This window comes from Pinus tabuliformis, chromosome J (assembly GCF_031772625.1).
Source record: "Pinus tabuliformis cultivar Carrire ecotype Pingquan chromosome J, CPIR1, whole genome shotgun sequence".
Taxonomy (NCBI): Eukaryota; Viridiplantae; Streptophyta; class Pinopsida; order Pinales; family Pinaceae; genus Pinus; species Pinus tabuliformis.
Window position 1 is genome coordinate 1,593,616,527 of NC_142295.1, and position 11,430 is coordinate 1,593,627,956.

Consider the following 11,430-nt stretch of genomic DNA (forward strand, 5'->3'; position numbering starts at 1 on the left):
TTGATAATTTCAATTATTTCACTTTGTCGCCAGTAATTCAATGGTTCAGGTTGGACTATATTCTGAATTACTGTTTGGAAGATATCTTCAGTCAAAGTTTGGTCAAATTTTGTCGCCTAGGCATAAAATATGTATTTTCTAATGTTTTATTAATTTTAAAAATTAAATTTAGTCAAATCATTTAAATTTAATTATTTTATTAATTACACTAATTTAATTTAATTAACTTAATTTTCATTTAATTAATTTGTAAATATTTTTTAATTATTTAATTAGTTATTAACTTCATTCTTATTACAAAACCACTAGATTCAAACACCTCGTACATATTGTAAATTTAATAATAAACATATATAATCTAAACTATATATATAAATTATATATATCTCTCTGCCCTTGTATTAATAGGTTCACATTGTCTTGACTCTCTCTTCTCAAAATACAGATCTCATTACCTTGATGATGGACTCACCTAGCTAGTCCGAAACGTCCGTTTCAAAAATTGCTCACAGGTTTTTCCATTAATTAAAAAGACTTGTAATTAAATAAAAAAACATATAACATAATATAAAATGAGGGAAATATTCTTCCTTGGCTCCCCCCAGCTCCCAAGAAGTTTTATCTTGCACACCCTTCAATCCATCCGAGGAGCTCAACCCCAGTTGACTTGACTAAATGGACGAGCTTTTCTATATCATACCTTACATATGTATTTAAAGGGGGACAATTTCGGTTTCATTTTAGAGCTTAATGATGTTGGGTGGGGCCCACTCTCCATTTCCTCAGCTCCTCTCCTCACATACCTACACCACTCCAGTGTTTAACCATATCCACTATATGTAACTGTAAACATCAAACGTATGGAATTGCTAAAGGAGAATATAGACAAGCACCACTCCAATATTTAACCATATCCACCATATGTAACTTTAAACATCAAACTTCTGAAATTCCCAAGTAACATCTATTTTGATATTGTTAAAGGAGAATATAGACAAATTTTGTGAGCAAAAATGCGCTCAAGTAGGTTACAAATGGCTCAAGATAAGAGTTTGTAAACTTTCAGATGATGCTGTTATTCATGTACTTTCTATAAACACTTTTTGATTAATGAAACTTTTGTGTTGATTTAAAAAAAAATTAAACATCAAACTATTGGCATTATGGCACAGGTTTGGAGCTATGGCATAGGTGTTGTCCTTGATGGCAACTCTCTTTGGTAACAAATCTCAGTTCATGCTTTCAGAATGAAGAAAAATACATATATTCGGATTCATCTAGACGAAGATGCGTATACACGCGGGTTAGATGTTTCAAAGGCGCGTATGCGTATACACGCACTTTCATGCAAGGAAAAGCGCGTATATGTTGGAGAACTTACCTTTGGTCCATGGTATTTAGTCCTTGGTATTTGAACCTATGGTTTTGGACCATGGTACCTCGTCAGAAGTGTTGATCCCAAGTATTGGGTCAGTGGTATTGGCTTATTATGGTTTTGGACCATGGTATTGTGGAAGGCCTAAAACTATAAAAGAGGAAGGCGATCATGTGGCAAAAGGACATCTGAATGATTATTGAATATCTGATAAAGTGCTAGATCTCGAATACTGGTATTTGGGTTATGGTGCAGATCTGGATCTGAATGAAGGAGGAACCTTAGCGCAAAGAGAAGGATAAGTTCTATTGATGGGTCATAATATTTAAGCTTGAATGATAGTATCTTTGTATGATTTTGATCTGCTATATGTGGCGCTTGCTTGATCTATAAGTCTGATAATCTGGGTTAATTAGTGTTTGAATATCTGAAAGAGCGAATTATCCTTTATAGATCTGTACACAGGTTCAGTGAAGTGAAGGCATGTATACACGCTGGTTCAGTGAAGCGAAGGAGCGTATACGCAGGTTGTTCCAACAACAAAAGCGTATGTACGCAGGTTTCAGGTTATTAAAGCAGCGTATATCTTTTGAGTTGTGATCTAGCTGCTTCTGTTTATTACTGCAGTGTTCTGGGTTCAGATTTGGTGTGTGGTTACTGTTACTGTGATCTGGGTACAGTCGTCAGAGAAGTGTTTATTTTGATTTAGTTTTGATTGGTGAAAAGGTGATTGGTTGATGCAGAAATTCTTGATGTTTGATTGATGTTATTTGTGGATCCAGTCTGAAAATTTATGAAACGTGGTCCCTGAAAGAAAGAGAAGGTTGTAGCCTTCTGTAGGCCAGCACCTACGTACTAGTATCTTGGCTAGTGCAAGAGCTAAGGGGGTTGTAGCTCCCTTCCAAGAGAATCTGTAAAAGGAGAGAGGGTTGTAGCTCTCTGCAGGTTGTAGCCTGCGTACTGGTAAAGGACTGCACCAGTACAATTGCAAAAGAAGTTTCTAATTAAAGAGAAGATAGAGACGAATTGCAGCAAGTGGTTTTCACCCACATTGGGTTTCCACCTTATATCTTGTGTTCTTGTGTGTGATTGTCTTTTTGCTCTGCTTTACTGTTTCTAGTTACTGGTTATTTGATTCTCAAACACAGATTAACAATCAACATCAGAAAGATAAAGTAAATTAAAAGTTTGCATTGTATACGCGGGTTTCCTTCTGCATAGTTGTGTATATACACGGGTTTAATTAACTGAAGTAGCGTATATCATTTGATTTTGAAAAAGGAATATTTGACTTGACAATACTGATTCACCCTCCCCCTCAGTATTATTTCCAACAATTGGGATCAGAGCAGGTCCTTCAGAAGAAGCTTGATCGCTTGAAGGAAGATCTTTCATCATGAGCAACTACGAGAGGGAAGCATCAATCAAGCCACCGATTTTTGATGGGACAAACTTCGTATATTGGAAGGTAAGAGTTACTGCCTATCTTCAATCTCTTGGTACAGAAGTCTGGGATATCATAAATACAAGGTATACTTTTCTATCAGCAACTCCTACAGATCTGGCTGAGAAGAAGAAATATGAAACAAATGCAAAGGCGGTCAATACTCTATTAGGATGCCTATCTCAATCAGAATTTGTCAAGGTAATGCAGTTTAAATCTACAAAATAGATATGGGAAAAGATTGTTCTGAGCTATGAAGTAGATGAACAGGTAAAATGAGCAAAACTTCAAACCCTCAGAATTCAGTATGAAAATCTCAGAATGCACAATGATGAAAGTGTGGCTAACTATTTCCTTCGTGTAGATGAGATTGTTAATTGTATGAAAAACTTGGGTGAAGAAATAAAAGAGGCTATTGTGGTTGAAAAAGTTCTAAGATCTTTGTCCCCTATGTTTGAATCTAAAGTTTTTGCAATAGAAGAAAAGGAGAATCTTCGAAACCTTACCATGTCACAGCTACACGGGATTCTAACTGCTTATGAAATGAGGAAAGGAGGACCATCAGACAAGAGAGAAGCAGCTTTCAAGGCTTCAGGCAAAGGAGACTACTATGAGTTAGGACATGCATCAGAAGAGGAAGAAGAATCAAATTTTGTCAAAAACCTTCAACGGGGGCCGGAAGATTCCGAGGTAAGTTACCTTTCAAATGCTTTGCTTGTGGAAGAGTCGGGCACTATGCTGCCAAATGTCCTCATAAGGATAAGGTTGACAAAGGGAAGGAACCTGTTAGATGGAACAAGAAACAGAATGCAACTAAGAAAAGTTACTACACTCATGAAGACAGTGATGGCCTATCAAATAGTGACGAAGATGAACGAGGTAATGATTATAAACTTTTAATGGATTTTGAAGATGATGATTACATGGATGCTATAGATGTAGATGGTTTTTATGAAGAGATTTCTAGATTCAAAAACATTTAGAAGAAAAGAATATGATCATTGATACTCTGCAATTCCAACTTGATGAAAAAGAAAAATTTCTTGAGAAGTTAGAATGTGAAATTGTTGGCCTTAGAAAAGAAATTGAGAAAAAAAAGGCTCTTAATCCTAAATTTGTTAAAGGATCTGAAACTCTGGATGAGATTATCAATGTACAACGTTCTCCACTAATCAAGACAGGTCTGGGGTATAATGGAGAAGCATCTCAAGCGTCCACCTCAAAGAGTTATCTTGATGCAGCAAGGAGGAATGAGCAAAAGCCCAATGGAGATCACCAGGTAAAACAGGGATGAATTACAAACAAAAACCACCAGGTAAATCAGGGGCAACGCATCTTAAGGGTGAACAAAAGCTACAACCAGCCACAAGTAAAAACTTCTCAATTTGCTTCAAGAATGGATGACAATCGAAACTACAATCATTTGGCTGGTAGATTTGATAATCGCAGAAGTTTCTTCAATGGCCAATGTTTCTCTTGCCATAACTTTGGTCACAAAGCAGCTCAATGTGTTTCCTATAAGACAATCATGACTAGAGAAGCTCAAAAACAAAGAAGTATGACTGGAATCACAAAAAGGACCTATAACAACTTTTCCGCCCTTGAAAATGAAATTGAATGTTCTATTTGTAATAACTTCGGTCATGAAGATTCTGAATGCAGGAGCAGGTTTTGGAAGACAACTCAGAAGGAACAAACCTCAAGTGCCAGAACATGGAGAATGAAGGAACCGCAACCAAAAAGATGTGGGATAGCCTTTTATGCAGAAGGACAGGAAAATCTATGGTACATCGACAGTGGATGTTCGAAGCATATGACAGGTGATAAAGAAAAACTTGAATCATATAGTGTTTTAGAAAAGGGAAAGAAAGTTTCTTTTGGAAATGATACCCTTGCAGTCATAAAAGGGAGAGGCACTGCGCAGTTGAAAGAAAAGGTCAAAGCCGGAAATGTTTTGTATGTTGATGGCTTGAAGCATAATCTACTGAGTGTCAGTCAGATGTGCGATCAAGGAACCGAGGTAATATTTCGATCAAATGGATGTAGTGTTCGTGATCTTGATACAGGAAAAACAGTGATCAAAGGTAGAAGAACTCCAAATAATCTATACATATTTGAAGAAGGACAACAACAATGCTATTTGAGCAAGGATGATGAACACTGGTTATGGCACCGGAGGTTGGGGCATCTAAGCTTTTCACAAATAAGGAAAGCATGCAAATACTAGGCAGTTCGTGGTCTTCCAGATATCAGAATTCCAGACAACACAATATGAAAATCATGTCAGTTTGGTAAGCAAACTAGAACTAACTTCCCTGAGAAGGAAGGATCAGCGAGCAGGCCTTTTCAGCTAGTCCATACAGATGTATGTGGTCCATTTAGGACAAGGTCACCTCGAGGAGAAGAATACTTTATATTATTCGTTAACAACTTCTCCAGGATGGTTTGGTTAGGACTTATGAAGCACAAAGACGAAGCATTCGAAAAATTCAAATCCTTCAAAGCCTTGCCTGAAAACAAATCAAATCACAAAATTAAGTGCCTCAGGTCTGACAGAGGTGGGGAGTTTACCTCAAATGAATTTTTCGATTTCTGTGAAGAACATGGAATAAGAAGGGAATCCTCTATAGCTAGGACTCTTCAGCAAAATGAAGTGGTGGAAAGGATGAACAGAACAGTCCAACAAATGGCTCGTGCTATGCTTGATGAGTCTGGAACTCCCGCAACCATCTGGGGTGAAGCTGCATTTGTTGCAGTTGTTATTCTCAACAAAACAAATGTCCGAGTGAACAACACTCAAACTCCTCATGAACTCTGGTATGGTGAGACTCCTTCGGTAAAGCATTTCAAAATTTTTGGAAGCAAATGCTATATTAAGAATAATGATGAACAGCTTGGAAAACTTGAACCTAGAGCGGATGAAGGCATTCTCCTTGGTTATTCTCCCCACAGCAAAGCATATAAGTGTTACAATAAAAGACTTGGAAGAATTGTTGACAGCATTGATGTAGTGGTTGATGAAAAAAGATACATTCCTAGGCAAGTAAATTATGAAAATATCGAAGAGGATGAAGAGTACTCTCCAAATCAAACTGATGATGAAGAAGAACCTCAAGAGGCACCAGAGGAACAGATAAGGATAGAAGAGAAGACTCCATCCAGGTATTTTCAGAAGAATCATCCAGAATCTCAAATTTTGGGGCAGAAAGAGGCAGGTATACAAACAAGAAGAACAATTGCAGAAGCCTCAAGCTATTTGGCTTTGCTCTCCTCTAGTAAGCCACAAAATTTAAAAGAGGCATGCAAAGATGAATGCTAGGTCAAGGAAATGGATGAAGAACTTGAGCAGATCGAAAAGAACAACACTTGGGAGTTGGTTCCTAGACTAAAAGATAAGAATGTCATAGGGACAAAATGGATCTTTAAAAATAAGTTGAATGAAAATGGAGAAGTAATCAGAAACAAGGCCAGGCTTGTGTGTAAAGGGTATGCTCAACAAGAAGGAATAGACTTTGAAGAAACTTTTGCTCCCATTTCTAGACTTGAGGCCATCCGAATGTTCCTTGCTCTCTCAAGCTTTCAGAAGTTCAAAGTATTTCAAATGGATGTAAAATCAGCCTTTCTGAATGGAGACTTAGAAGAAGAGGTGTACATTGAGCAACCAGATGGTTTCATTCTTGGGAATGATCCATATCTTGTATGCAGACTAAAAAAGGCTCTCTATGGTCTTAAACAGGCTCCAAGAGCTTGGTACTACGTTTGGATAAATATCTTCATCAACAAGGTTTTTCAAAGGATCAGTAGATAGCAATCTCTATTAAAAATTGAAAATGAAAATTGCTAATACTTGTTGTGTATGTAGATGATATTATCTTTGGCAGCAATGAAGAATCTATGAGTCAAATCTTTGCCTTGGTGATGCAGAAAGAATTCGAAATGTCCTTGCTTGGAGAACTGACATACTTTCTTGGATTGCAAATCCAACAAAATGAAGGCAGTATCTTCTTGTCTCAAACCAAGTACCTCAAGCAGATTCTGAAGAAGTATGGCATGGAAGATTCGAAACCAGTATGTACCCCTATGGTTACAGGATGCAGTCTCAGTGCAAATGATGAATCAACAGCAGTACATCAACCAACCTATAGATCTATGATTGGAAGTCTACTTTATTTGACAGGTACTCGACCAGACATCATGCATGCAGTGGGAATAGTTGGAAGATTTCAAGCAAATCCAAAGGAAACTCATCTTCAGGCAGTGAAGAGAACTTTCAAGTATCTTCAAGGAACTCAAAAATATGGCTTATGGTATCCTAGAGATACATATCTCACTCTTCATTCTTATACAGATACAGATTGGGCTGGAAGCGTGGATGAAAGGAAGAGCACAAGTGGTGGGGCATTCTTTATGGATTACGGATTAGTATCTTGGTTCAGCAAGAAACAGAGTTTGATTGCTTTATCTACAGCTGAAGTGGAATATGTGGCTGTTGCATCTTGTTGCACTCAACTTATTTGGATGATGCAAACCTTGCAGGACTTTCAAATCACTTGTACACCACCTATCTCCATCTTATGTGATAATACAAGTGCAATCAACATTTCAAAGAACCCAGTCATGCATTCAAAGTCCAAGCACATACCGATCAAGTATCACTTTCTCCGGGAACAAGTGTTGGAACAAAAGGTCAAATTGGAGTATGTTCCTTCTAAGGAACAAGTTGCTGATATTCTCACCAAACCACTGCCCAGGGAGACATTTGAATACCTCAGACAAAAGCTGGGAGTAGTTGATGCATCATCTTGCTGTTAAAACTTGTCTATTTCAGAGAAAAATGGGTGTACACGAGTTTCCTGAGGAGGATCCACGTACATACGCTGGTTTGTGCACAGACAGTCGTGTATATGGAGGTTTGATGGATATCAGTAGGGACAGGCTCTGGCTGAAGATATTCTGCTATGGCTCTGACAAAGACCATCCGGCACAGGTTCAGGGGGAGCAGATAATCTTCTAATAATGCATTGTTGGCATTATCTTAGAAGCTTTTGGTTCTAGTTCACAGTTGTTGTTGGTTTCAGGTAGAATAGAGGCAGAGGGAGAACATAAGGAAATCTTGGTGGTGATTGACAGTTGCTGCTGCTATCAGTTATTGATGAGTTTCATAAGTCGTGTTCTAGATATTTCGTCTCTATGTCATGCATCTCTTTTGTGGTATCTCTTTTATGGTGTCAAGGTCAGGTAACGGCCTATTTTGGTTTCCCCACTATGCATGGGATGAACATGTAATGAACTTGGTTGTCATATGTAAATTTCTGATGTATCCCCACTTGGTTGGGTGATGGATGTATGTATTGAGTATTTTGGTGATAGGAAGGTCTTTTATGATGTATAAGTCATGGTTCTTCTTGAAGAACATCTTTTGCAGATCTTGCCTATAGTCAAGGGGAGCATGGTCAGCATAGCAGGGTAGAAATTCAGCATGTACTCAGGGGGAGCACAACCTTTGCCCTTGATGACAAAGGGGGAGAATGACTTTGAGGATTTTGGGTTTGCCATCAAGTCCAAAGGGGGAGATTGTTGGCATTATGGCACAGGTTTGGAGCTATGGCATAGGTGTTATCCTTGATGGAAACTCTCTTTGGTAACAAATCTCAGTTCATGCTTTCAGAATGAAGGAAAGGACATATACACAGTTCATATAGATGAAGACGCGTATACAGCGGGTTAGACGTTTCAAAGGCGCGTATCCGTATACACGCACTTTCATGCGAGGAAAAGCATGTATATGTTGGAGAACTTACCTTTGGTCCTTGGTAGTTAGTCCTTGGTATTTGAACCTATGGTTTTGGACCATGGTACCTCGTCAGAAGTGTTGATCCCAAGTATTGGGTCTGTGGTTGGTTTATTATGGTTTTGGACCGTGGTATTGTGGAAGGCCTAAAACTATAAAAGAGGAAGGAGATCATGTGGCAAAAGGACATCTGAATGATTATTGAATATCTGATAAAGCGCTAGATCTGGAATACTGGTATTTGGGTTATGGTGTAGATCTGGATCTGAATGAAGGAGGAACCTAAGCGCAAAGAGAAGGATAAGTTCTATTGATGGGTCATAATCTTTAAGCTTGAATGATAGTATGTTTGTATGATTTTGATCTGCTATATGCGGCGCTTGCTTGATCTATAAGTCTAATAATCTAGGTTAGTTAGTGTTTGAATATCTGAAAGAGTGAATTATCCTTTATAGATCTGTACGTAGGTTCAGTGAAGCGAAGGCACGTATACACGCTGGTTCAGTGAAGTGAAGGAGGTATATGCAGGTTGTTCCAACAACAGAAGCGTATGTACGCAAGTTTCAGGTTATCAAAGCAGCATATATCTTTTGAGTTGTGATCTAGCTGCTTCTGTTTATTACTGCAGTGTTTGGGTTAGATTTGGTGTGTGGTTACTGTTACTTTGATCTAGGTACAGTCGTCAGAGAAGTGTTTATTTTGATTCAGTTTTGATTGGTGAAAAGGTGATTGGTTGATGCAGAAATTCTTGATGTTTGATTGATGTTATTTGTGGATCCAGTCTGAAAATTTATGAAACGTGGTCCCTGGAAGAAAGAGAAGGTTGTAGCCTTCTGTAGGCCAGCACCTACGTACTAGTATCTTGGCTAGTGCAAGAGCTAAGGGGGTTGTAGCTCCCTTCCAGAAGAAGCTGGAAACGAGAGAGGGTTGTAGCTCTCTGCAGGTTGCAGCCTGCGTACTGGTAAAGGACTACACCAGTACAATTGTAAAAAGAAGTTTCTAATTAAAGAGAAGATAGAGACGAATTGCAGCAGGTGGTTTTCACCCACATTGGGTTTCCACCTTATATCTTGTGTTCTTGTGTGCGATTGTCTTTCTGCTCTGCTTTACTGTTTCTGGTTACTGGTTATTTGATTCTCAAACACAGATTAACAATCAACATCAGAAAGATAAAGTAAATTAAAAGTTTTCATTGTATACACGGGTTTCCTTCTGCATAGTTGCGTATATACGCGGGTTTAATTAACTGAAGTAGCGTATATCATTTGATTTTGAAAAAGGAATATTTGACTTGATAATACTGATTCACCCCCCTCTCAGTATTATTTCCAACAATTGGTATCAGAGCAGGTCCTTCAGAAGAAGCTTGATCGCTTGAAGGAAGATCTTTCATCATGAGCAACTACGAGAGGGAAGCATCAATCAAGCCACCGATTTTTGATGGGACAAACTTCGTATACTGGAAGGTAAGAGTTACTGCCTATCTTCATTCTCTTGGTACAGAAGTCTGGGATATCATAATACAGGGTATACTTTTCCATCAGAAACTCCTATAGATTCGCTGAGAAGAAGAAATATGAAACAAATGCAAAGGCAGTCAATACTCTATTAGGATGCCTATCTCAATCAGAATTTGTCAAGTTAATGCAGTTTAAATCTACAAAAGAGATATGGGACAAGATTGTTCTGAGCTATGAAGGAAATGAACATGTAAAACGAGCAAAACTTCAAACCATCAAAATTCAGTATGAAAATCTCGGAATGCACAATGATTAAAGTGTGGCTAACTATTTCCTTCATGTAGATGAGTTTGTTAATTGTATGAAAAACTTGGGTGAAGAAATAAAAGAGGCTATGTGGTTAAAAAAGTTCTAAGATCTTTGTCCCCTAAGTTTGAATCTAAAGTTTTGCAATAGAAGAAAAGGAGAATCTTCGAAACCTTACCATGTCACAGCTACACGGGATTCTAACTGCTTATGAAATGAGGAAAGGAGCACCATCAGATAGGAGAGAAGTAGCTTTCAAGGCTTCAGGCAAAGGAGACTACTATGATTTAGGACATGATCAGAAGAGAAGAAGAATCAAATTTTGTCAAAAACCTTCAACGGGGGGCCGGAAGATTCCGAGGTAAGTTACCTTTCAAATTCTTTGCTTGTGGAAGAGTCGGGCACTATGCTGCCAAATGTCTCATAAGGATGAGGTTGACAAAGGGAAGGAACCTGTTAGATGGAACAAGAAAAGAATGCAACTAAGAAAAGTTACTACACTCATGAAGACAGTGATGGCCTATCAAATAGTGACGAAGATGAACGAGGTAATGATTATAAACTTTTAATGGCTTTTGAAGATGATGATTACATGGATGCTATAGATGTAGATGGTTTTTATGAAGAGATTTCTAGACTCAAAACATGTTTAGAAGAAAAGAATATGATCATTGATACTCTGCAATTCCAACTTGATGAAAAAGAAAAATTTCTTGAGAAGTTAGAATGTGAAATTGTTGGCCTTAGAAAAGAAATTGAGAAAACAAAGGCTCTTAATCTTAAATTTGTTAAAGGATCTGAAACTCTGGATGAGATTATCAATGTACAACATTCTCCACTAATCAAGACAGGTCTGGGGTATAATGGAGAAGCATCTCAAGCATCCACCTCAAAGAGTTATCTTGATGTAGCAAGGAGGAATGAGCAAAAGCCCAATGGAGATCACCAGGTAAAATAGGGATGAATTACAAACAAAGACCACCAGGTAAATCAGGGGCAACGCATCTTAAGGGTGAACAAAAGCTACAACCAGCCACAAGTAAAAACTTCTCAA